The following is a 26033-nucleotide window of genomic DNA, read 5'->3' on the forward strand; positions in this document are numbered from 1 at the left end:
TTCTAGGCAGACACATTCCAGATCTCCCCGGCTATCACACACACTGTCCTCTCAAGCCATGTACATTATAAACAGAAGACAAGAGCCGAGATGCCTCTCCTCTTGCCTCCCCAAACTAATTACAACTCCCTGGGCCTTTGTCCATTCTTGGCAGATAATGCTGACCCTCTTGCTATGCATTTCAATTTCTTGGTTAATGCATCAAAATAGTATTTAGTAACTGTTGTCTTTCCAAAGGAAACAAAGTATCATTTAAAACAATACAATAGTGTTTCAGTGGAGCTCATAAAGCCTTTCCGGGGTGTTCAGTCCAATTCCTGCACAAAGCCCTACCATACAGCCAGGGAGGCAATAGGACTGCATTTGATACTCAATGAACTGAATTTCCCTATCCCTGCTAATGAGATATTGGACTAAAAGAATGCGTAGGACACGGCAAGCGCCTGGAAAGGATTAACCTTCTGCAACGGCACTGCTGAGGAGAGTACAGAGCAGAGGCTACCCTAGCTGTCCTGAGCTAAGCCATGTGCTCTTGGGTTCCCCAGGCAAGCTTTAGGGGTCAACAGAAGAACCCTTCAGCCATAACTTTTACCAAAATGGGCTCCCTGGTGAAGCCGAATGCAGCCGACTTCCTCAGATTCATAACTCACCCTCTTCCACGAGGGAAGAGCGACCTGACAATATCTTCGGTCCACGGCTCTGTCATCAGGGGCAGCTCACAGTTTCTGAGTTGTCAGGATTGTTAGCAGAAGATGCCACGGACCTGCTAGGTAGAGCTGTGGCTGCAGACAGGGTCGGGGGGGGGGCTGCAGAGGATGTAACAAGTTGCTATTTCTATCACCAGAGTCCCTACGATGGAGACTACACCGATGCTTTGACAAGACAAAAGAATCCTAAAGTGCTGTGGGCTTTAAGAGGTAACTTGGGCCTCCATCGCATCTCTGCATCCCTGAGTTTGCCATGTGCTTCCAAGTAACTCTGTGTTTTGAGATTGTGTATCCCTGACTGGCTTGGAACTCCCTATATAAGACAGGAAGACTTTGAAATCATGAAGATTCACTTGTTTCTGCCTCTCAAGTGCTGGGCTTAAAGGCATGTGCACCACCACATCTGACCCCCACGCGATTCTTATCAAACATGTCCAGGCAGAAATAAGTTTTCAACTCTCATACCTGTGTGACCAGGAATGTCAGCTGTTGGAAAGGTATGGAGTCCTCGAGAAGTCTGTCTGAAGACTCGAACCTGGAAGGAGAGACTTTGGACATTGGCAGGGAACGGAGCTAGAACATGCCCCCACGATTCCACCACCTGAAACTTCCATGAGGGCCCATGCCCCATTGCTGTGCTGTAAAGGTTGTTTGTTCCCTATGCATTCTCAAGCATCTCAATCGATGAGCTTTATTTAAAGCGCACCCTTTGTTCTACACACAACTGCATTAGAACTCTTGACAATTTCCCCTGCTTTCTGTGAGCAGAGAAAAAATAAAAAGAATATATGAAATTGCTTACATAAAATATTCAAAACAGCACTCAGAGGAAATGGTGTTTCTTTTAAAACAACAATATTAAAATGCCGTAAAACAGGTATGCAAATCTACGCAGTAACAGAACCTGAAACAAATTATGAATCAGAAGAAGGCAGTAGCTGGGCAGTATGCGTTTTCAACAGGAGTTTTATGTAAGCATTAGATTTATCAAATCTGCTGTGCAAAAGGCTGACATCTCTAAATGGAATATGGAGTTTAAGTGGACACTAAACCTGACTATGCATTAGAATTAGCAGGGAAACCTTTTTTTTAATAAAAGCTAAAAAAAACAAAACAACAAATTCCAAGGCTACCTCACAAATCAGCAGACTGAACCAGCATGACTGGGGCCCTGGAAACTGATGTTTCTCCCTATCTTCAGTAACCCGGTCCTCATACCGATCTTGTGCCGCTGAACACGGACACACATCTAGAAATCTACATCCCTCTTCATCAGTTGATTCTACCACTTGGCCTCTTCGAACTCAGACTATGCTGCCAAATCGATTTTCTTGGGATAGAGAGGATGCCTCAAGATTTTCTTAACCAGTGTGAAAGAACTGATTGGGCAAGCTAATTCTAGCCCATCTAAGGAGTTTATCCACTTGACTGCCTGTTCTCTTAATTTGATCAAAAAGGCTATGGTTGTTTGTTTTGTATGGAAAAAAAAAAACCTGTAGCTTTCTTTAGACGTTTAAAAAATAATCAAACACAGTTCGTGAAGAAAAAAAATAAAACACGCAAACTGGAAAATGACCATGAATTTGTCTGAATCTGTTTGTTTTCCATCTGGTCCTCCTTCTGCTTGTGTAAACAGACCGTGGGCATGGTCCACCTCATTTCAAAATGCTCCACACCACCTGTGGACATTTAAATGGGTGGTCCCCAGAGGCCTGCATTAACTTTTTTTTTCTCCAAGAGATTTAAAACACTTGAAAGCAAAAGAATAAAATTAGTCTGGATGACTCCTCATTGAGTCTGCCCATCTCCCCAGCGGACAATACCAACTTATGTATTCAAAGAGGAGAGAACTCGCTTCTGCTGCCCAGGAAGAGGCTTACAGAACATGAGGTACACAAGCCAGGCAATAGAGTGGCTTGGCTTTATTGTCAAAATATTCAAATCATCGCAAAGAGAAAGCCATGCCTTTCTGCACTCAACAATACTTGGCCTCGGCCGAGCCGCAGAGGAGCTTATTCTTCAACTGTGCGGTATGAGCAGCAGTGAAAGAGGGGGAGCCCTGGCAGGGAAGGGATCAGGCCCCTCAGACTTTCCCACCTGCCCACCCAGCACTGCCTCACATACACACACAGACACTGAACAATGGGGTGGGGGAACACGACCTGGAACAGGCCCAACCGGGTCCAGGGGACAATCTTGTGCACCGGGCAGGGTAACATGGCAGAGATGAGACCATCAGGGAAAAAAAATCACCCATCTCGGTTTGACAGAATGCCACTTGCAGATGGCTTTTCAGGTCTTAGATTTCAAAAGCTGAGAAAAAGCGTCTTCAAATGTCAATTTAAAAAAAAAAAAAAAGCATGAGACAAAAATGACCCTATAAAATTAAACAACGCTAAGGCGGTGTCCCAGCATCCTTGAAGAGCAAGAAAAATCACATTTTTCTAAGAAGAGAGTTTGGCAAGTGGTAAATAGAATTACATTAATTATTTTAAATGGATTTTGAATGCCGCTCGTGGGCAAGAGAAATGGAAGGTTCACCAGACTAGAGGATATGATTTTCAGAAGGCACTTCTGCCTTCACGGTGTGCTTACACTTTAGAACGTGCCTTTTCCCCAGCTAATGAACTGGGCTTGCTGCTGGCTGAGCATTCACTGAAACTCAGATTGAACAAAGAGATTTCTTCCAGTTTCAGCTCGCTCCCTTTGAGCTGCTCCTGCCTTGAGTTAAGCATATGCTTGAAACTTACTTTTTTTTTTTTTTATTTCTAAGGCTCTGAGTGAGGACAATTGGGGAACCTCAGATACTGGAAAGGCTGTTCTAATTTTCAGTAAAACTTCTCTTGCTTAAAGGTGTGTAGGGCTTGCTTAGGAACGCCTCTCAGATATGCCTTTTTTCTACTTTTTTAAAAACCATGATCTCTTACGCAATGGGGCCTATTGATTTGGAAGCTTACAGATAAATAAATCTTATCACAGAGAGAAGGATCACGAATAGTGAAGTTCTATCTTTGAAAAGACCCTAGGGGAGGCTACATCCTCTTCCAAAAGATGTTTTTAAAAGATACTACAGAGGAACAGGCTGACCAAGGATCACATGAAATTTTAATAGATTTGGGGACCTCATTATCTGGCCTCTGTTCTCTTATTGTAGATAATCTCTGTATTCCCCATTCCTGAAACTCAAGGTTCCAAATCCTTCCTGAGTTGGGAGGCCTCCCAAATTGCTGTCTTCAATCCCGAACTTTATTACAAATCCTGACCGGAAGCGTCTCTCTTCCTGCTGTGCTCCTCATGGATCATGAATCTTCTAAAGCAGAGGCTTCCCCTCCAAACTGTCTAATGGCTCCTGTCCACTGCCTACCAACTTAGCCGGTGACATCACTGTGCAGTCACAACTGCGAACTTGTGGATGCTCCCCAGGTGATGAACAGGTGTTCAGTACCTCACAGCCTGAAGGACCCCAGGACTGAGCTCCTGGGCAGATGCAGACGTGCTGGTATGCTAACTCGCCTGTCCCTGTAACCGGCAAGCAGCTGGACAGGGTGAAGATCAGGTCCCTGCACTCTACCTCTTGGCCTCTACACAATCAGAAAATCCCTCCCCCGCCCCTCCCCCCGCGCCCCCCCCCCCCCCAGTGAACATGCTGCATAGATCGCGTGTGCTAACTGTCCTCAGATCTCTTTTCTTCTTTCACAATTCCCTACAGTTCAAGTGCCTTTCCTATGGCCGGTAAGTCAGCATGGTGGGAAACTTGGGAATTTTATTTTGTTTTGCCAACAGTGTCCCTTGAAAAGCTCAATCTAAGCAGGTGGAAGAGTTCCAACCTTTCGTGTTTTCTCCCAGCCGATAGCAGACAGGACCTAAAGTCTGTTTGTTCACACTTAAACTTGTCACGGAAGCACGGCAGGACTTACAGTAACTCAGGAAGGGAGGATGGATAAGGGGGTGGGGGGGGGTGGGAGGGGGAACTCTTCTCTCCTCTGCCACGTTGCTCAAGGCCCAGTTTAGAAAGGAGAAGGCAATCTGTCTGTGCAGCAAGGGGGCCCCTCCTGGCAGGGCTGGGGTAGGATCCCTGACCAGACAGCTGCCTGCGGGGGAGCATCCGTGCCAGGGAGGGAAACTGACCTCCACTGGGGCTCCAGCCTCTACTCCCGGCCCTGCGGCCGACAGCTGCGAGGCCTCAAGTCACCACGGCTGTGATGTATGGAAGGACAGGGGGTCAGTTCCTCACCTTCCAGGCGCCATGAAAATCTCTAGGTTCAAGAAAACACGGCCAGAGTAAGCAAGGCAACGAAAACCGGCCTAGATGGTGTTCTTCGGATTGCCACTCTGGGAGTCGTCTCAAGGATGGTAGCTTGAAGAATCTCTCTGACCTTGGACAGTGAGATTCATATTTGTGGGTGCCACCTCAGTAAAGAAGCCAAAAATCTTTCTTAGAATTGTGCCTCTCATTGAGACCAGGACCTCTGGGACTGAAAGCAATCTGTCAACAGCAATCAACAAAGGCCACCTGGGCTTGCAGAGAGAGGCATGGGTGCTGAAGGTTTGGGTGACCTGGGGGAGTCCTGTGTTTTAGCACCCCAAAGCAGATAGAGCAGAAAGATGGGGGCCAGAGGGCTGGTGTTAGATTATGCTCGCAGGATTAACTCCTATGCAAATACTTAGAAAGGGAAAGGCGCTGCTCGGTGTTATTTTAAGGCCTTTATCTTAAGCTCTGAATTGCTAAAAGCAAACAAACAAAGACCAGAGGGAAGTCTGCTTGGAAGAGGCGAGAGTTAGGCCAGAGCAATTGCAGGCTGAGGTCCAGGAAACCGTGTATTTCCTAACCTAGATACGCTTCCTAGTCAACAAGCTGCGACAGGGAGTGGTCAGCTGATTTCCCTAAGATGAAAATGAGGAGAGCGGGAACCAAGGTGCTCTGGGAGAGAGGAGAGTCTATCCCTGATACAAAGGGGCGGGGGGGGGGGGAATACTCAAAACCAGATGGGTTAATTCAAAGGTGCTTGAAGCACTAACGACATGTCTGAGTTCAGGGAAAGGGGACAGTGTTGGCCTCTGAGGTCAGTTGTATCCTCCAAGTTCAATCTGAGGCTGGATGTCTGGGACCTATAGAAGAGGTTTATAAAGGCCTTGATAAAAACTGAAGAGTGTTTGGGATAGGCCAAGGTCATCTGCCACAGTGGAATGCTTGGAATGGCAGAACCCCCAGATAGGGTCTAAACCTAAAGGGTATGTGGACAGTGTGGCACGTATTATGGGGGGGAGGTCCTGTATAACAGTGACACCGCAGACTCGGCTAAGATGGTCCACCCCTCTAGGACCCCAAGCCCCAGCTCTCTGTATTCTGAGAGCGATGGATGTGCGCTAAAATGTACTCATGAAAGGACACAGAGGAAGGGAGTACGGAAGTTAAGACATTGGACAAGTGAGAGGAGGGACCACTCCGGCACAGCAGAGCCTAAGCCTCTGTTGGCACTTGCTTCCCCTGCCATAGCCTGTGAGATCCAGAAGGAAGGAAACAAAGAACCCATTAGTGCCCCCCACCCCGCCCATAACAAGGGCAGCCACCTAACGATCCTACCCTCCCAGCTGTGGTACCTAAAACCTTGGCGGGATGAATGGGAAGAGTCCTAAGGGGAGGACCACTGTATTGGTCCAGAGAGAAATTTCCTGTGACTTCTTTGGGACGTCCCACCAGCCCAGTGAGCAGGAACCCGGAAGTCTTGACTACCGAAGGGCCATGTCCACATGTCGGAGAATGAGGGCCACACTGGCCCCTGTGTTTCTGGGCTGGCTCTCCTTTCATTCTAAATCGCAACACTCCTGTCAGGGTGGTTCTTACTAACATGCTAGGCTACTCCTGTCACCTGCCTGTTTGGAATTTCTCAAGGGGCCCCATTAGTTTCCGTCAACTGCCACCAAGAGAGCCATCTAACCGGAACCACTGCAAGGTTCTAATCAGGAAAGCAGGAAAGGCCTATGTTACAGAAAGGGACCATGCACTGTAGGTAGAGATTACGCCTTCGGATTCATCGCTTCTATACATTACAACAGGTAAATAGTAATTTCCACATGGGGAAAAACTACCACCAACAACAAAAGACTGCCCACAAAAAAGAATTACCGGAGCCATTCTGCGTTTTTCTGTAAGAGCACTTACAGAATTTCTACTCTTCCATGAATCATAACCAGCAGTTCTCCTACGCACTGTGAATTCAATAGATGGGCCAAATGGGAAGCGTTTAGAGAAAACAACATGAAATGGCCGTGATCTTAATGTAGCTCCAATTTACATAGTGATTGTGTGCGCGCATTATGAATCACTTTTAATTCCTGCCGCTGAGATAAAAAGGAAGAATTTTACCTTGGTAAATGCTACATAATGGGTCAATTACGTGATTCTCTCAATAAAGTACATTTGTTGTGGTATAAACACACATCATTTCCAGCATTGTTTTAAATACTGACAGGGAAATGTGCTACATGGGCTAATTTTAATAATATCCAACATGTTCCTCCAAGGAGACGCGCTGCTTTTATTTCTGTTTTAATTGCTAATGGAGAAGGGGAGCAGTTTTAGAGATGGATTTATTTGTAATGCACATGAGTGGTTGCTCAGAACGTATGTGAGTGCACCATATGCGAGCCTCCTACCCACAGAGGCTAGAAGACAGTCCTCGTCCCCTGGAAGGGGAGTTGTGGTGGTTGTAAGCTGCTAAGAACTGAACTCTGGTCCTCTGCAAGAGCAGTAAGCGCCCATAACTACTGAGCCATCCATCTATCTAGCCTTGGAAAGTAATTTAATGATATTCTTTAGAGAGAAATTTTTTATCTAAAATTGGCACGATGGTTTATTTTATTGTATTTCATTCCACTGTGGGATACATCTCCAACTTAACACAAGGTGAGAGCCCTAAGATTAAGGAAGCAAACAAATGGCAATGTTCTTCTGTAGAACCCAAGACAGAAACAGCAGCAGCCTTAGAGCTGGGTGGGCCCAGCTTTGAACAATGGCTCTACTCTTCATATATGCTTTTAAAATAGACAGCGACTGTGACCTGGTTCTGTACATCATGAATGACGACTCCCCAGTTCTTAAGTAGTGTAACAGCACTTGATGTGTTTCTAATTTGGTGTCATATTTAATGGCTGAAACCAATCACAAACAGGCCTGGAATGAACGGGTCTCAGAAGTGCCACCATGTCACTCACAAGACATATGAGACAGTTCACCTAGGGCTTTTGGAGTTTGCTAACTTTTCTCTCCCGAGTGTGGAGGTGGGAAGTATGTCCGTTGCAAACAGAGTGCCAGAGTGCGAGAGAAAACAGGAAGTTAATACTTCAAATGGACACACCTAATACCTTTCTACATTAGCTTCCTCTACCTGAGGCATCTGGAAGTCAGCCTCCAAAAGACTAGAAGAAATTGGGAAGCTATTTATAAAGTAACTTTAGGGGGAGGGAAAAATCAAATGTGAGCTGGCCTGAATATATTTACAAAGCCTAGAATTTATTTTAAAAAATGGTAGCACAGTTTTGTTTTGTTTTGTTTTTGTTTTTCAAGACCGAGTTTCTCTGTGTAGCCCTGGCTGTCCTGCAACTTATTCTGTAGACCAGGCTGGAGTCAAACTCAGAGATTCGACTGCCTCTGCCTCCTGCGTGTTGGGATTAAAGGCGGGTACCACATGAGAACTAAACACATGTTGAGGGAATCCCATAGAAATGTTGACTAAGAAGGCTGGAATCATGGCCATTATCTTGATAAACGGGGTCACAAAGCAAATATGAATGGTGGAGAACAAGAACTAGGACTCTTGGAATATCACAAGGACCCTGACAAGCATGAATTTCTTCATATAAACACTGACCTGTGGGATAGAACATGCACCACGGAGAATTAGCATTCCCTGCCTGCTGCACAGGGTGGGACTACTCTCCTCACATCAAAATGTTTCCTCTTCCAGGGGCTTGTGCTCTATCTAGGTGGCTCACAACCCAGGAAGCCTGGGGAGAGAGAGATTAAGCAGACTGCGTGCGGTTTTTGTGTGACTCCAGGAGGTGCTGGGATTTGATCCCCTAACTGCCCTCTTTACCACACTGCTTACTGCCTCTCTACAGAGAACAGACTAACCCCTGGCTGGAATACCGCAGGGTGACATGTGACAGAGACATCCCTGAGCTCATGTGTCCTTTACACCTAGACATCTGCCCACACATGCCATTCCGGTGCCCCCTCAAAGCCTTTTCTGGCTTTTCTATTATGTTTCCCTCTAAGGCTGCTGTCACTCCTGATGTGGCCCCTGCCTCCAGTGTCATCTGGGTCTCATCTGTCCCCTGCATAGAAAGGTAATATGTCTTCACTAAGCTGTCAGATGTCTGCCCACTCAGCTCTCCCCTGGGCAGTCTTGAGTCAGCTCTTGTTTTTTTTTCCCTGAGTTGAAGCCCACACGAAAGCCTTCCACCTCTCACACAGTAGAAGGGGTTATTAGAACATTCCAGAAAACACTGGCTGTCAGAGATTTGATTTGAGAAACCCCAGGCCCTGAATGGAAGCTAGAATTGGGGGGGAGGGGTTGGGAATTTAGGAAACTTTTTTTTTAAAAGAAAACAACCAAGAGGCCACACTGAGATCATTATTTCTGTTTACACATATTAACTTAGAAATTATGGTTATTGCACAATTGGCTTTTATAGATCCTGACTTACTCAGACTGTGCAATCTTCCTTTGTATTTTCAAAAGGTGTTTTAAAATAGCTTTTTTAATCTTAAAAAGAAACAAATGTTAGAAGAGAGCTGGTGATGTTATCTTCCACTTTAAAAAAAATCACATAGTTGGTCTGTAATATACAAAGCTGTAATAAATAAAAATAACAATAATGAATATTTCAAAATAAACACTGACATTCGGAATACCTAGTAAGTATTTTAACAGTCTCATCACTATACCTTGGATTAAACACTTGGGTATCAAGTCACTACAGAAGATTATACTATTTAAGTCGTTTCTAACCTTACTTACAATCTCAAGCAATTTTATAACTCATGATAGCTATCGTGCAATCAACCAAGTGGGGTAAGAGGATGTCTCATTTTGAACGACTCCATGAGGCTTATCTAACATGACTTTATTAGGTCTGAATAGGTGGATGGATGGGAAGGAAGTCCAAGAGACCGAATTGATTTTAAGAAGCTGACTCCCAAGTTTCTTGAAATCTTTCTTAAATGTGAGACTAACCCTGGGGCGAAGAAAGAAATGAGCTCTTCTCTGGAGAATGCCATAGTTGGAATTATCCAGCTCTGTACATACAGCACGCACACAATGGTTAACGGCAGTCCCTTTCTCGTGTGCTCTATTAAAGCAGGCAAAGGGCATGCCTCATTGCTGAAACATGATACATCACATGGACATTTCCTACCTTCTCGCTGCTTTTTGCCTCTCCCTACTTAGGTATGATGTCGCAGGGATTTACAGAAATGGGGAGGATTGAACAGCCAAGTTATGTGCTAAATGCTTCCTAGCTACAAGTTAATAGTTTTGGAGGTGAGCATCTACTAGGGATCGAACCATAGTGATACCTGCTTCAGAAGAAATCTGACCTCTCTATCTACCCTCCTGGGCTCAACACGTTTGTATGACCTGTACCAACTCTTATTCCCTTATGGGATTCCTATAGTTGCCACTTCATCCCTACCTGAACTTAAAACAGAAATCCAAATAGATTCCTTTACAATTATCCTTAGTATAAAAATAAAACAAACGTGAGACTCAAACCCTGTTCAGTTGCTGTGCTGTCCCTCGCACCTCCTAAAATTTTCCATTATCATTTTAAGATGGGATTATTCCCTTGAAGAATATTGATCTCTTTCCTCCCTACATCTCAAGTTCAAACAAAAAAGAAATAGCTTCTAACTTGAGAAGAGTTCAGTAATCGGGTTTGGTTTAGGGTCCTGTGAAATCCAAGTGGTTTACAGGATTGGAACTTCCCTTGTTTTTTATTTGGGGGTGGGAATTTGTTTGTTTTCTTTAACAGAGAATGCATAAAGTACAATGGTAGAAAAGCAAGTTACGCGCAAGGCCAGGGGAGGCTTTATTCTATATTATCAGCATGTCATAGAACTAAATCATATTCAACACAAGCTCTATCCATCTCGGTCACTAAATTTACTCAAGTGAAAGTCTACAGGACTCTTCATTGAAAGGCTTTTCATCTTCATCATGAAAATAACTATACATGATGCCAAGAAAAGAATAAAACCGGAAGCTGGCCCCTCAAAAGACAATGTCCTTTGCTTTTAATGCCTCCTCCTAGAAGGGCTGATTGGCACCCCACCAACTTTACTAAGGCAAAAAACAAACAAACAACCAAAAAAATCAGTGTTTGATATCTTCCATAATGGAAAGATTTTTTTTTTTTTAAGAGCAATAGCGCTGATCAGGTACAATAGACCAATCAAGTTTCCCTAAAATTTAGTATTTGCAGTTGAAGCCTGGGTAAGTAATTACGTTCACAGGGAGCCATCAATCCCTATTCATTCAGCCACATTAAGTGAGCCAAGAGATTTGCGAGGCTTGAAGATATAAAAATGAATACGGCACAGCTGCTTTACTTCCAGTTAAAAGAATACACCTAAACAAAGAGCTCTGGGGGATGTGTTAAGTGCTATGATCGAGGTACGCACAAAGGGCTGGGGCCAAAGGAAAAAGCCATAAATTCTTGCTGGGAAATGAAGCAAGTGAGGGAAGACTGCTAAGAAGGGGTGAGATACTTCCTTGCGATAAGCTGGAGAATTTTCTTGACTCTGTTCTGAAAAGGAAGGTAGTTGTTTTAAGACTTAGAAACTATTGTTATTCTGTGCGCTATCTTGGTCCACTATCAGTTTCTGACAACACACTTCCATTTACAACAGTCTAAGACCAGAAAAACTTTCTGATGGGTAATCATTACATTCCCACTATAATCACACAAGATGGGCAGGCAGGAGTCCCTGGCATGAACTTAGATCTCAAGTTCAAAGATGTTTTGAAACAAACAAATGAACAACAAACTTTGGAGAAGTCACGGGCAATATTCATGCTTCTCCTTAACATAAAAACAAAGGGCATCACCTGATTATATCACGGCTCGCATTTGTTTTGCTTCAGGAAGAGAAGGGGACGTTGAATGGGCGCCTACTTACCGCCATCCGTTATGCAGACCATATTCCTACTTATAGCATAGTTGTGACAAAACCGCCATTGTTCCTTGCACACTAGCCCCAAACTTGAATCATCCTAATGTAAGCATGAGAAACTCTCGGCTCCTTTGGGGTGAATTTCCAAATTCCTCTGTGTTAAATTGAGGTCTAATTTTCCCTGTGCCTGGTTTTCACAAGAAGGTCCCTTCCACCCCGTGTGCCTCCTTTCAGCTGTCAATAAACAGAGGCAGTGAATTCCCTACAGCTTTACAAAGCTAGTTAGGCAGAGCCATTCATTCCTTCAGGAAAACAGGGCATTGATTTCAGTGAGTTCCCAGGGAGCAGCTGGAACAAAGAGATCAAAGGCCCACCTCTCTTTCCCTCCAAAGCTTTCATTAGGCCCGGCCCAGACAAACTGCGACAGGTCTCCTTGAGACCAGGAGAGGGCCCGACAGACCACCTCATGGTTCAATGCAAATTCATCCGTTTCCTACATTCCAGTGACAGCCCCGAATGCTACCCATGACAAACCGACACAATTGTCTGGCATAATATACTGCTCGCTAGTTCATCCAAGGTCAGAGGGAGAAAGCAAGCACCAAGGGAAGTCCTAGGTTTCTGGGGCCTGCTGAGCCTCAATGGCCCTCTGACAGTCCATAAATAAACTCTCGCTTTTCCCCCTTCTTCCTATCTTTAGGAGTGATGATCTCACTTAACGGTCTGAAATTTCTTTCATGCCACTGAACCCAAACTTTCTGGAAACTTTATTCCCAAACTAAGAGCTGCAAAGGTGCAGCCCTTATCAATCTACTCCTAAATTACAGCAAACCTGTTGCACCCAGCAAGCTCTGGTTTGTTCCAACTGAAAACAGTCATTTCTAATTTCTAGGCTTTCTCAAAAGCAGGATCCCCAGGGAAGGCCACACAGCTCAAAGAGGAGGAACGGGGATGGAACAGTTACTTTCTTTCCCCTTTTGGTCCAGGGAATCACCCAAGCTGGCTAACCAGGTCCTAAATAGAGTCTGTGTGTGAAAGAATGTTTGTATTTGAGGGAGTGAAGAGGGCTAGCCAGGGGCAGGGTGAACCCGAGGGAGTCTAAAGAAAAATGTGTTTTCCCAAGGGGGGTTACCTCTATTGAATAAACATAATTAAAAGGGTTTCTAAATTTGCCCTTGAATTCAGAACTGCTCCTTTGACACAATCTTTACAGAACCCTGTAATGCAACGTGCTCATTTCACTGTGGTTTACTCCACGTCTGTCACTCATTCCCAGTAAACACGAGGAACGAGGGGTTACCTTTCAAAATTCCTAAACTAAAAGGAAAGTAAACAACATTGGAATGAAAGACATGGAAAACCTACTTCTTGATGCAGAACACCCCCACCCACCCACACACACACACATGTCCCATTTCAAGCCTCAGGACTATCCTGGGGCTCACCACAGAGTTCCTGAGCCCTCAATTCACTGACTCTTGTCTCTCTTCACCTACGGAAGAGGTACCACAGAGGGTACTGAACAGACCTCTGTGAAAGCTTGCCCTTGTTTTCAAGGTTAGACAGAAATTAACTAAGAAAGCCAGGGCAGGCTGTTTTAGCACATGCCTATAGTCTCAGCATGGCACCCAGACGCTGGGGCTGCTGGGCCACAAGTTCAAGGCCAACCTAGGCTCTATAATGAGACCCTGCCTCAGAAAACTGAAAAGTGGGGAGGAAAGAAAGGTGGCTTGTGACGAAGACAAGTGACTGTTACATCAAGAATGTTAAAGCTAAATCTGGCCACTGACTCACTTCAGGTTCAGAGGTTACACTAATGCCTCTGCCTTCCCAGCCTTCTGAAATGGAGACAGAAATATCTGTCAAGATTTTTTTTTTATAAGGTGCTGTGAAATTAGCATGCCTCAAGAACTTGCTTCATTATAGGAAGCTGATCTTATGAACAGCTTCATATAATTACAGGTCACTCTAACTCAATCGAGGTTCTCTGGAAACTCATTAAGTTCCTCTACATCAAATTATTTTTCAAAAGTACTCATGAAATGTACTACTTAAAGAAAGCCTGTGGCAAAGGTCAGATACACTCATCAATTCATTGACTCATCTTTCAGAAGCATTTGCAAAGAACGCAGATATTACAACTTGATCCTCCTCATAAGTGAGACATTATGAGTCTGTTTTTCAGAGGGAGGAAAATGGGCTCCAGTGAGCGGAGAGACTTGCCCAAATCATACAGTAGCAGGGCGGAAACTTCAAGGGTTCAGACCTCACACTGCTCCCATTATACCATCTACTGGTACTCTGGTTATAATTATCCACAGAAGTCCTGCATTCCTAACTACATTTAATAAGCAATCATGTTTCTACCCTCAATGCCCCTTTCTTGTATCCCACTTTCTGATTTCTGTGGCCTGTCTGTCTAGGTAGTTATCTATCTATCTATCTATCTATCTATCTATCTATCTATCTATCTGCTATGGAAATGGCAGTTACATTATAATAGATTCTTTATAAATCCTTATTTCTCATTTAACAAATATCCTTGTGCCATTTTTGAGTTTGCTATAGAAGACTCTCATATGGTAAATGGATTTTAAAGATATCAAATTACTATCATTGCCTGGGGTGCCTTTATTTTCATTATGTTAGCAATATCTTCTGACAGTTCCTGAATCAATATGTTGATTTTTGTTCTTGAGTTCTGTTTCACCCATCTTGGGGATATCAGAAAATAGACACCATGCAATACAGTCTCTAAAGTGTTTGTCTTAACATGCTTACTAGTTGGGATATTAATTGACATTATGTAGCAAAAGGAAGTATAGTCCTGTAATTCGGGGGGGGGGGAATGTGTCAAAATGTTGGAGAGGAGGATTTTTTTAAAAGTAGACAAGGAAAGACGGAATACCAACTTACAAAAGCCAATGACACAGTGTGCGAATCCGGCAGGAACAACCTGAAAGCAAACAGAAGGTATTTGTGAGCACCACACAGCACTGAACATGCACTGGTTAAGGGTAATTCTGAGACTGTTGCAGATTTGAGTTCAGTTTTTTAAGACGATCCTGACTTAGTCTTCCCCAGCTGCAAGATTTCACAAAACCACATATAATGTTACAACTCAGTTAACACAGTTCAGTCTGTTGAGAGGTCTCCAGTTTCATTGGAGAAGTGTATTTCCTTCTGTACAGGGCACACAACCATATCACCACCAAAGTCAAGATACAGAGCAGGTCCACCAGAACAAGGGGCTTCCACACGGCTTTATAGTCACCGCTGTAACCACCATCATCAGGCTTCTGTCTGTTTTAACATTAAATATCCATCCACTTATTAAGAAAAAAATAAAGGCATCATTCATACTTAAGAGACTACTACTAAGTAGTATATCGATAATCATGATTAATTAAAGAATTCTGTTCTTATGCATTGGAATAAGTTCTAATTCAGAAAACAAATTTTCTTTCTTCTCATTGCTACTACAGAATAAACCACTTATTTCTAAGCCCAAATCATTCCATATTTCCAACATATCTTGGCTATTTACCATAGGACCATTTAGGGTTTTTGTTTTTGTTTTTTGTTTTTTTACATATTACTTCACTTACTATGCATACTGCTCTCACCCCTGTGTGACCCAGAAGGAAACGAAGACCTTGAGAGGCTGAAAAAGCTTTATATGGGAGGCTGAATAAGTTTTCTATGGCTACACTAGCAGTGTTTGGGAACAGACAGTTGGCATCTAGGCCCAACTATCCCTCAAGAGGATAAATATTAATAACATTAAGATGTGTTGTCACCACAAAAACCCCAATTATTGCTAGACTTTGCCTTAATAAAGAGAAACTGAATAGGAAAAATGGCCCCAAATAATGACGCCAGTGTTTTGTTCTTTTGTGAGACAAAACAGATGTTATATAACCCAAACTGGGCTAGAATTCTCCGTTCTGTTGTCTCAGCCTCCCAAGTGTGTGCCACATTATCCCAAACAGTAATTTACAAAATAAAAATGAGTCTTTATTCAAACACAAAATGATAGAAAATGGCCAAAGCAAAACAAAAAGCAAAGACTCGAGCACAAAGGAAGACCCCATTAGAAAAGCGAAGCGTTCGGCAGCCCCCGAATCGCTAGCCCGGTGATGTCAGGCGGTTGCAGACGCGTAGTCAGGCTGACCTTTGAGAAAGCGCATTCAGCAAGCAGAGGTGTTGATGAGCGGCGACATTTTCAGTCTCAGATAAAAAGCCTCGAAATTAGGCTCTTTAGCCAATAGAGGCATCAAAAAGCCTAAAGGTAACATCCAGATAATGATAATAATTCAGCTGCATACCTATCGGGACAGAATTTCTGTAGCTTTATTAGCTTAATGACACCGCATTATTACTGGAGATTAGTAGCTATTTTCTCGCGCAACCAAACAATGCATTTATGCATAGCTGTGGCAAATTGGCCAATTCAGCGATACTTAAGAGGTACCTATCCAATAAGCCACTGATGTCCTGTCCCAGATACTCGGGCTCTGCTTTGTTTACAAATGTCTCCTTAATGGTCTAGGGTCAGGAGGTGACCAAGGGAGGCAGACTCATTACTAGCATGGGTTAGTGCGCATATTAGCTATACATGAAAACGAGGGGCTATGGGGAGCTTCATTTCCACATGAAGCCACATCATTTTAAGAGATGGGGACAACTCTACTTTACTAACTTTTTAATCTATCAACAACTTTAGAATGCTTATATTTTATTCCATTTGTGGAAGCCATGATTAATTAATGCATTTTAACTAAACTTTCTATTACCTCTCAGTTACTCAAACACGATTTCTTCACTGGGGGGAACATGAATGCTTGCTGAACGCTCTAACTCTGGTGGCTTTGCACTCACAAAGACTCCAGAGACTGTCTACCATCATAATGCCTCCCCATACTGCGGTCATTTCACACATTTCTTCTTTTCCCTCTGCCCTTCGCACTCTCAGGGCTTTGGGCATGCCCGCCAGCATCCTTCCCTCATGGCTCACTGAGATTGCAAAAGCTATTGGATATGCATCTCACCCTTTTAACTCTGAAACTGCAGGCTTCCCTCCAACCACAGGAGAACATCTTCCTAGAATGGGAAGCCGAAGCCGATCCCCACTGCTCCATCTAAAGTTTCCTCTACTTTGCCCCTCCCCCACATTCCACTATGACTCATGCCCCCACTATACGACATGCTCTGGTGTGTCCCCGCTTTAAAAACAAACACGCCTTGACCCAGGGGTGCCCTCCAGCTCTGACTCAACTTCCATCCTTTCTCAGAGAAACTTCTAGAAAATCCACATTGCCTGGCTTCCTAACCTTCTTTGAAACACTTCATCAAAGGATCCCTATTAATGCCACCAAGGAATTCTTATCCTTATTTTAAAAATTGGGACATGGACGCTTAGGAGAGATCACAAGGGTGGGGTAAGAGTGAGAAAGCGCCTCTCCTTGGAGCAACTGGGGAAGCCCAGGGCTGACCCAAAGCATTCTTTCAGGGTACCAGACTGGGAACTTCCTTCCTCTCTGCGCTAACTTATTTATGTAAGCCAATTTGCTTGGCAACCTGGGAAACAAGTGATTTTTATCTCCTTGATGAAATTCAACCATGACTAAAAGGGAATAAGAATCCTTCCCTGTGTCACCTTAGCAGAGCAAGTACTTGACCTTGATCACCTGCATTCCTGACCCTAGACTCCCTGGGCTTTGGGAGGGCTCCTTTCTCTTAGTTGTCCCCCCCTTAGATGGTGACAGGATAAGAAAGCCATTGGGAGATCTATGACCCAGTCCTGACACCTCCATGAGATAAGAGAATTTAGAACTGCTGTAAATTCATTACCATGCCTCAGGAACTGACTGACCTGTCACGCAGGATTGTGACAATTTGCATTGTAAACCTAAGAGACTCAGTTGGGGTGATTAAAGCATTTACCTCCCTTAGCTGTACCCCAAAGCTGAGGTGGCACTATGGGTCACCCCACCTCCTACCCTCATTTCTTCTAGGCACAAAGACATGTGCTTTCTCAGAACTTCAGAAGGCTTGGGTGGACGCTGGCTCTACCTCACATCCGTGCTTCCTTCTGGCCCTTCCCCAGCTGTACAGTCTGTGAGTAGGCCCATGCAACTGGTTCTAGGCTGTAGTAACCAGGTTAACTGCTGGGGAAAGAGTCATCCTTTCCCTGCCGTGTAACCAAGAAGACTTAAGTATTCCAAGAAGTGTTACAACTATAAGATGGGAGCATGTTAACAGACTCGGGTCTCACTGTGTGGAACAAATCCATGGCAGACATTTGTATGAGCAAAAAGGAAAATTTATCTTTTGAGTCTGTGAGGACTGTGAGGACTGCTGGGCAGCTTGCTATCCCAGCATGGCCTTAACGCATCCTGACTGTAGAGAACTTGGTACCCGAAGTAGGTTTCTGCTTTAGCAAAACCTAAAATTATACATAATCTCGTTTTAGTGGTCAGGAAGCAATGAGGCAACCGACCTCAAAAGGCAGGAAGATGCTGCTGTATTCTATGGAGTGGTGAGACTTGGAGTTGAGCCTTTGTCTCTGCCAGGGCAGGACATACACCTCCTTGCCTAATGACCTTGTTTGTGGCTCTGAGAGAAAAGGGAAAAGAAGAAAACATTGGAAGTCTCAAATAACAAGGCTGTTATTGTTTCTCAAAAGGGATTCCAAGAAAATTTAGTCAGAAAAACAAACTAACAAACAAATAAACAAACAAACGACCAGTTTCAAAAAAGTAACAGGAGCCAGGCATTGGAGGTTGAGACAAGACCATTATTGAAAGTTCAAGGTCAGCTTTCACTATGTGGGGAGAGCCAGTGAAGAGAGGAAGACTGTAAAGGGTATAAGGTGGGGAAAATGTTGCCAAATTACATGGCTTCAAGGACACACGGCAGCAAATGGACTGAATAAAGATGAAGCTTTCTAAGAGAAGCCGGGGAGTCCCAGACGGCTTCTCTGGGGTCTAAGAGGAGCCAGAGAAACGAGACAGTAAATATATGGCATTCAGCTGAGAAGGAAAAAAAAAAATCAAGGGTGCGTTTATTAGCATACAGGACTGCCTGAAAAATACAATACATAAATAAATACACAAGAAACACAAGTCTGGAAGATTATTGTGCTGCCAAAGACAAAAGCCTCTCAGAGAAGTGTTAAAATGACCCGTTGGCTGGCCCTCACACTTCCACTTGTAGGAAGTGAGTAAAAAAAAAAAAATTGGTTAGTCCCCAAGTGAGGCAATTTCTCTAACCCTCGCTTCCAATGTGACTAAGAACAGGAAGATGCTTAAAACAATTACCAGACAGACTCAGCGCCCAGAAAGAAACATTCTGCTTCCTTTGGGGTATCCCGTTTCAAACTTACTACAAGTCAATCAATGACTCTTTCAAGTATAAACTTATAATAAAAAAAATATCAAAGACTAGGTTTAGATCTGTATTATTCTAATGATTCCAAAGAGGAGTCGGGAGTTCCTAATTTTCCTGTACATCCCAGATTTCAAAACCTCACACTGAATGGCATGTTCCTGTGCGCTACATAGCATCCTTTGGGGCTGCGAATATCTGCCCTGGGCTTTTAAAAAAGCAATTCTCTAGATTGCAGCTTGAAGTATCTTTTTAGAGCGCAACAAGTTATTACACTAAAAGCATATGATGCGGACATACTTTACAGAAGGCCAGCCGAGGGAACAGCTCCGCCTCACACGAGCTCTCAAAACCTCAGCCAGGAGCCAAAGTAATGGCGATGCAAAAATAACTGGCATTATGCCTGGGAGAGGCATGACAGGGGCTGAGGGACTGACTGCCTCAGAAACACAAAAGCCACTAATCTCCTTTTCAACATTTTACTGCTCTCTCTGAGGATATCTATTTGGGTACAGATGGAATGAGTCCCTGAGTCCCTCACAGACCCCATGTCAACTAGGTGAGAAGTATCTAGAGACAACACTGGCCCAGCAGTGACTAAGTTTGGATGAGGCCAGAAGAGTGGGGCCCTATTCCAAAGGATGAGTGTCTCCCCAGAAACAGAAGAAATGAGAGAATGATCATGTCACATATACCCCCCACACACAAACACACATGCAGAGAGAGAGAGAGAGAGAGAGAGAGAGAGAGAGAGAGAGAGAGAGCAAACATCTGGGGGAATCTCCAACCAGAAATTAAATTCTATGACACCTTGGTCTTCCTCTTTAAATTTCTATAAATGTGAAAAATGTAACTTTATTGTTTCAGTGACCCTGACTGTGGTGTTCTGAGCGATGTGACTAAAGGAGAAATGCTCCCTAAGTAGAGACAGTGTTTCTGAAAATAACCATTATCATAAGAAACAATGCCACACACACACAAACACAAGCTACAACACATCTCAAGTTCCTATCTTAACTCTAGAAGATATGAATGATTGTATTAAGGAGCAAAATGAGTACAAAGATGTTAATTTACACAATTACAAAAAAAACTCTTCTCTTTTTCAAATAATTCTATAATAAAACTGATCCAATAGACTAACACTATCAAGCCTTTTTGGTTCTGTTTAAGGTAGGATCTTATGTAGCCCAGGCTAGCCTTGAACTTGTTCTGTAGCTCAGTATAACATTGAATTTCTGATCCTCTTGCCCTTACCTCCTGAGTGCTGGGATCACAGACGTGAGCCAACACACCCAGCTTAACATTTTTGAGGTTTTTTAAAATAATTTTTTAAATTTAATTAACATGCAATATAGCGCAAAGTGTGGTTTCTTCTGTTTGTCTGAGCCCACTGAAGAATATTTAAAATGTATCCATTAGTAACAATAAAAACGAGAAGAGGCATCTGAAGGAAATCAGTGTCAGCTAGTGTGGTCTCAAGGGCAGACTCCAAGAAGCACACTGGCAATGAAGGCAAAGCCACCTCCACGTCACTTTATTGTCAATTAATTTCTACTCCATAATTTCATTTATTTAATCACTTATTTTTGACGTATTTTTAGCACCAAGGCACTACAGCATAGAGAAGCGAGAGCTGTGGAATCAGACAAACCAGTTTTGCAACTTAGTAACTATATGGTGTTAGGTAAGTTTCTTGATCTCTTCGCTGAATTTCTTGACAATTGGAAACAGAGACAATACTACTTACCTTGCAAAACCAAGCACAATTATCACGGGTATTTAATAGTGGGAGCTATTTAGCAATAGTGTTTTGTGTGCTAAGTACCACGCAGGGCGTTTGAACAGAATCTCTCAGAACCTGACCAGCTGGAAATGACATTTTGATAAAAAAAAAAAAAAGGATCATGAACGCTAGCAATTTAAGAAGAACGTTAGATCACAAATAATAGGGCTCTGATCTAGCTAGAAGGATTACAGCATCTCCTCAGAATAGGGCCTAGAAAGTTTCAATCACAAATTAGTTGAGGAGAACTGATTAAAGATAGGAGAAATAGCAAAGAAAAGAATGTATCCATTGACCCAGTAGAGCCAATCTTCTGGAACTGGTGAGAGGTGAAGGCCACCTGACCACTGGACTCAGGATAAGAAGAAACATATATGGGGAGGCTTTCAGTAATGAAAGCTGGAAGTGAGCAAGGAGGGGTGATTGCCAGGCTAGGAACAAAGAACCCTCTTTTCACAAGAACTGGAATGCCAGACTGTCATAGTAAGTGGTCATCCCACGTGATGTCAAGGGTAGGAAACTTTACAGCGAGGAGAACCACACAGGAAAACAAGGGCCTAAAGCTAGGGGGCTGAGAGGAATGCAGAATATAGGAAGAAGTTAGAAAGCTTAATTTTGTCAATTAAGAAGATGAATGAGTTTGCCTAATTGGTACAGGTGGGTCCATCTCTCAATATTCAAGGCAATCCTTTCTGGCCCCTGAAGTTCTCAAGGACATGGATGCAGTCAAACCAGCAAAATGTACTGCCTGGCCTGAAAGTGCTCAAAATATTGTTGGTGAATAAATAGAAAGCAAAAATGCTAAACACAAAATTAAGAAAGCCAACCTATGAGTAATGCAATACAAAGAAGACTCACTTTCCCTTTCTGTAGAGCAGGATTTGCCCAAAAGACATGCCAAGTGCTGAATTTGTTCATGCGAAAGCTAGCTCTATCTCTAGCGGATCAAAAGACTCCGATAAAAATCTGAAAAGTTGCCATCTTGGTTGCTAAACACTTGTGCAATACTGCTTTAGGACTCTGTCATTCATTATGCTCTTTGTTACCGTCAAAGAACAGTTGCTTTATGACTCATAAACATTGCACTAGAAAGTATATTAAATCCCAATCATAGACATATGTCCAAGGTTTACTTAAGAACATAAGCTACCTTGATGACTAAGCAATGATTAGCATAAAGTAATCTAACGTGCTAAGAAATCAAAGAAGAAAATGAAATGGATGCTTCCTCGAAGCTAGAGCCGGTTCACAACCCTCACTAAGTACCCACTCAATAGTCTCACCAACCTCACAGGAGAGATCTCTGCCTTCCGTATTTTGTACGAAGCGACAGAGAGGCTAAACAATTCCCCCAAGGTTATACTTCACAAAGGGAGAGAACTGGGAGATGAACAGAAACAACTGGGCCTCAAAGTCTAGCAGGTTAGAAAATGGGCTTAATAAAATCAGTTATCATTCGTGACTCCACGGCACTGAGCTTTGGTAGGTCACAGCACCCCCATTTAGCGTAGAAGCTCGACAAGAGCATCCACAATCACTATAGCTAACTCTGCCTGTCCTGGTCAGTGAAATAACATAAAGACAATAGAATAACACATGGCCATCTTGGTCTCAGATAACACACACACCGGGGAGGAGGGAGAGGCAGAAGGGAGAAGCTACAGGACCAGCAAGGGCTTTAGGTCCAGAAATGTAGCTTAATTGTAAAACGCTGTCTAATAACCACGAGGCCCCTGTGTTCAATGCCCAGCACTGAAAAACAAAAATTTACTATAAACTCTATTAAAACAGCCTGATGTTAACTCAAGAACCAAAAAAAAAATTTTAATGAAAAGATCATTTAATGAAAACTATATTTTTTTTCAATTAATTTATATAGTGGTTGTTTTCCTATATGGAAAACACGTCATCTTGATCCCGACTTAATGCATATGCCAGGATCAAATAGCAATAATCGCAGATCCACCGTGAGAACTATTCCACTGTGAGAACTCAAAGGACAGACCTTCGGGAAGAAGCCACAGGTAAATGAGATTGTGAAATCATTTATGGGCAGGGCTCATAGAAACACTATTGTCCCTTTCCCCACCCCCTAAACACCCTGATGGACTGAATGTCACAAAAATAATTCTGCTTATCAAAAAGCATCATTAAATTAGGCCAGAATGTGTATATGATTCCATGATAGAGCACCTTCCCAGCCTGTGCCAGGCCTAGACTTGAGCCTCATCACACACACACACACACACACACACACACACACACACACACACAGAGGTGGGGTGGGGTGGGGTGGGGCAGGAGGGAGGATTAGGCAAATGACAAACTAAACCTCAAAGTCAAAAATTATTTGTAGACCAGCAAGATGTCAGAGGCCTTTAATCTCAGTACTCGGGAGTCAGAGGCAGACAGATCTCCATGAGTTCAAGGCCAGCCTGATTTACTCAGGGAGATTGAGGCAACCCAGAGCTACACAGTGAGACCTTGTCTCAAAATATAACAACTTGGAACCATGTACCTGGTAAATCTCCCTTCCAGAAAATATAAATATAAAACAAACACAAATTTAAAATTGGAAAGACGCTTGAACAGACACTTCTTCATAAAGAAATTGTGATGTCTCATCATCCAGAGGTAGAGACAGGAGTTCAAGGCCAGCCTGGACTATATCCTAAATTCTAGGCTAGCAAGGGCTACATAGTAAGACCCTATCTCAAAGAAAATGTAAATGCTAATCATTATAAATATTCATGGAAATGCAACAAGCCATCAAGCCATATATTTATCTTCTTGAGCTATGCAGATTGTATGTCCCTTATCATTTGAGGTTTTTAAAAAAATATTAATATACATAGGATATTTTGAAGCAATACCTAAGTCTACACATAAAATGCACTTACTTTATTTGTTTATTTACTTATTTGTAGTGCTGTATTGTACTACAAATTGTACTTATTTGTAGTGATCCCTGAGCCTTGGGGTGCTGGGTATGCATGTACCTGAGTTATTCAGCCCCCTTCAGTTAAGAATCATACATGCTTCATACAAAGAGCCTGGAGGCAATTTAATATACTATTTTTATTCATTTGCGCTTGACTGAGACGTCTTATGTGAGGCCAGGTGTGGAATTTCCCACTTGTGGTATATTGACACTCAAAAGCTCAGCAGAACGAGCAGTTCAGAAAGATGGGGTTTTAAAACAAGGGACATTCAATCTGTACCCAAGAGACCAAGCTTAAAGAACATTTGGGGCTGGAGATATGCCTCAGCAGTTAAGAGCAAGTACTGCCTTTGCACCGGCCCCCCAGTTCAGTTCCCAGTACCTACTGGAACTCCAGCTCCAGGAGGGATCCCAGCGTCTCCAGCTTCTGCAGGTACCTGCACTTACCTGTGTGGAACTCGTGCAAACACACATATATATGCATAATTGAAATAAAGTGAATTCAATTGAAAAAAGAAAGAACATTGTAGCAATTCAGCTTGTAACAGTCCAATATTGAAAACAACTTAAATGTTAAATAAAGTGTTAGTCATGGATAGTGTTGAAGTGGGGCAAATAAACTTCCCGTTAATAGCCAGAAAGTAAATACATTAGGCTTTCTGGGTCAGATAGTCTCACATAATAAACACAGAAATGGGCTTTGGCCATGTTCCAATAAAAGCTGTTATATGAAAATATATAATGGGCTGGAATTTGCTAATAGGTCACCGTTTGCCAGTCCCATATAGAAAGGAAAAACAAACAACCTTATAATGCTGTATGAATGGCTCTCCAGAACACAATGTGAGGGAAAAAGTACACTACATTTTCAAGTTCCCGGTGATTGAAATCAAGGGAGTGGAGTGGGGGAAGGCAGTGCTCCACAGGAAGGAGCGGAATTGAAAAGGCCTTATGACCACATCTGGGGAGTCACACAGGCATATACATTAGGACATTTCATCGGGCCACACCCTTCATTTTTGCCTTCTCCACACTTCGTATTTGCAAGTAAGATGTAACTCAATTTGGAGAAAAGGGCAAATGGTTTTGAGTAGAATATTGATCTAAAGAAATAATATCCAGAATTCAATGTGGATTAAAACCTTAAAAGCCAGATTAAAAACTTAATACATCTAATTGTGGTTCCTAAAGAACCGGGGGGGGGGGAGAAAGTAGGTGCCCAGGGGACAATGAAATCAAGGGCAAAAACTTCCCAGGCTGGAAAAAGAAACCTTAGGTAAGAGTGTCAAATGCATGTGCACACGATACCTACGTCACCTTGCCCAGAAAGCCTGTGATTACACACTCTTTGTGATCATACAAGGAGCAATTAAGATCATAAAGCGACCCTCAACAGTAAGCAAATCAGTGGTATTGACACATGTTCTGATTGTGGGGCAAGTTAGGAACCAGGAACAAGAGGGAAATCGCCCAAGCCTTCCACACTGGAGGCAGAGAACACCTCTCAAGACTCTCACAGGGAAAGAAGAAAAAATACCATACTGAAAACATGTTCAATCCTTAAAACAGAACCATATACTACATGTAAAGCAACAGGGCATAAAAAGTTGTAATCTTTCCAGATGATAACTGGCTCCAGAGCCCAGAGGCAAGCCCAGGCTAATCTGAGCATCACCCATGACGGAGGGGGTGCAGCAAGCCCCTGGCACAGGGACAATCGCCTTCCCAGGTAAAAAAAAGAAAACGCAGCTAACCATGTGCTATCTTCACCGCACAAACAAAGCATGCACATCTACACCCACGGAGGCATGAGCTTCATAACTGTGGGCAAAATACAACTGTGAACACTTAAGAAATCATTGTGTAATCAATTTCATTAACAGCTGAGTTTTTTTGGGGGGGTTGTTGTTTTTTAAATTAAGACACACACACATCACAAAGATAAATGTCTGTTTATTATCTGAAAGTTTCTTCAACCACAACCCGCATCCAGAACAATGTTTCCCAAGAGAAATGTGCTATGGTGGGAATGTT

At 43.1% G+C, this 26033-nt stretch overlaps 1 protein-coding gene across 11 annotated transcripts in view; it reads right to left on the reverse strand.

Moving 5' to 3' along the window:
* Plagl1 (PLAG1 like zinc finger 1) overlaps positions 1 to 26033 on the reverse strand; it is a 42793-nt gene that overhangs the window by 14334 nt on the left and 2426 nt on the right. For 7 of the 11 annotated variants that reach the window (XM_085688602.2, XM_085688564.2, XM_085688562.2 and 4 more), the window contains one exon: positions 14800 to 14839. The gene's annotated coding sequence lies outside the window, so the exon portion shown is untranslated. Of the gene's footprint in view, positions 1 to 1172; positions 1243 to 14799; positions 14840 to 26033 lie in introns of all 11 variants that reach the window. The other 4 variants (XM_085688568.2, XM_085688563.2, XM_085688591.2 and 1 more) reach the window with 1 other exon arrangement.

The sequence above is a fragment of the Myodes glareolus genome, chromosome 1 (genome assembly GCF_982192425.1).
Source record: "Myodes glareolus chromosome 1, mMyoGla1.1, whole genome shotgun sequence".
NCBI classification, from domain to species: Eukaryota; Metazoa; Chordata; class Mammalia; order Rodentia; family Cricetidae; genus Myodes; species Myodes glareolus.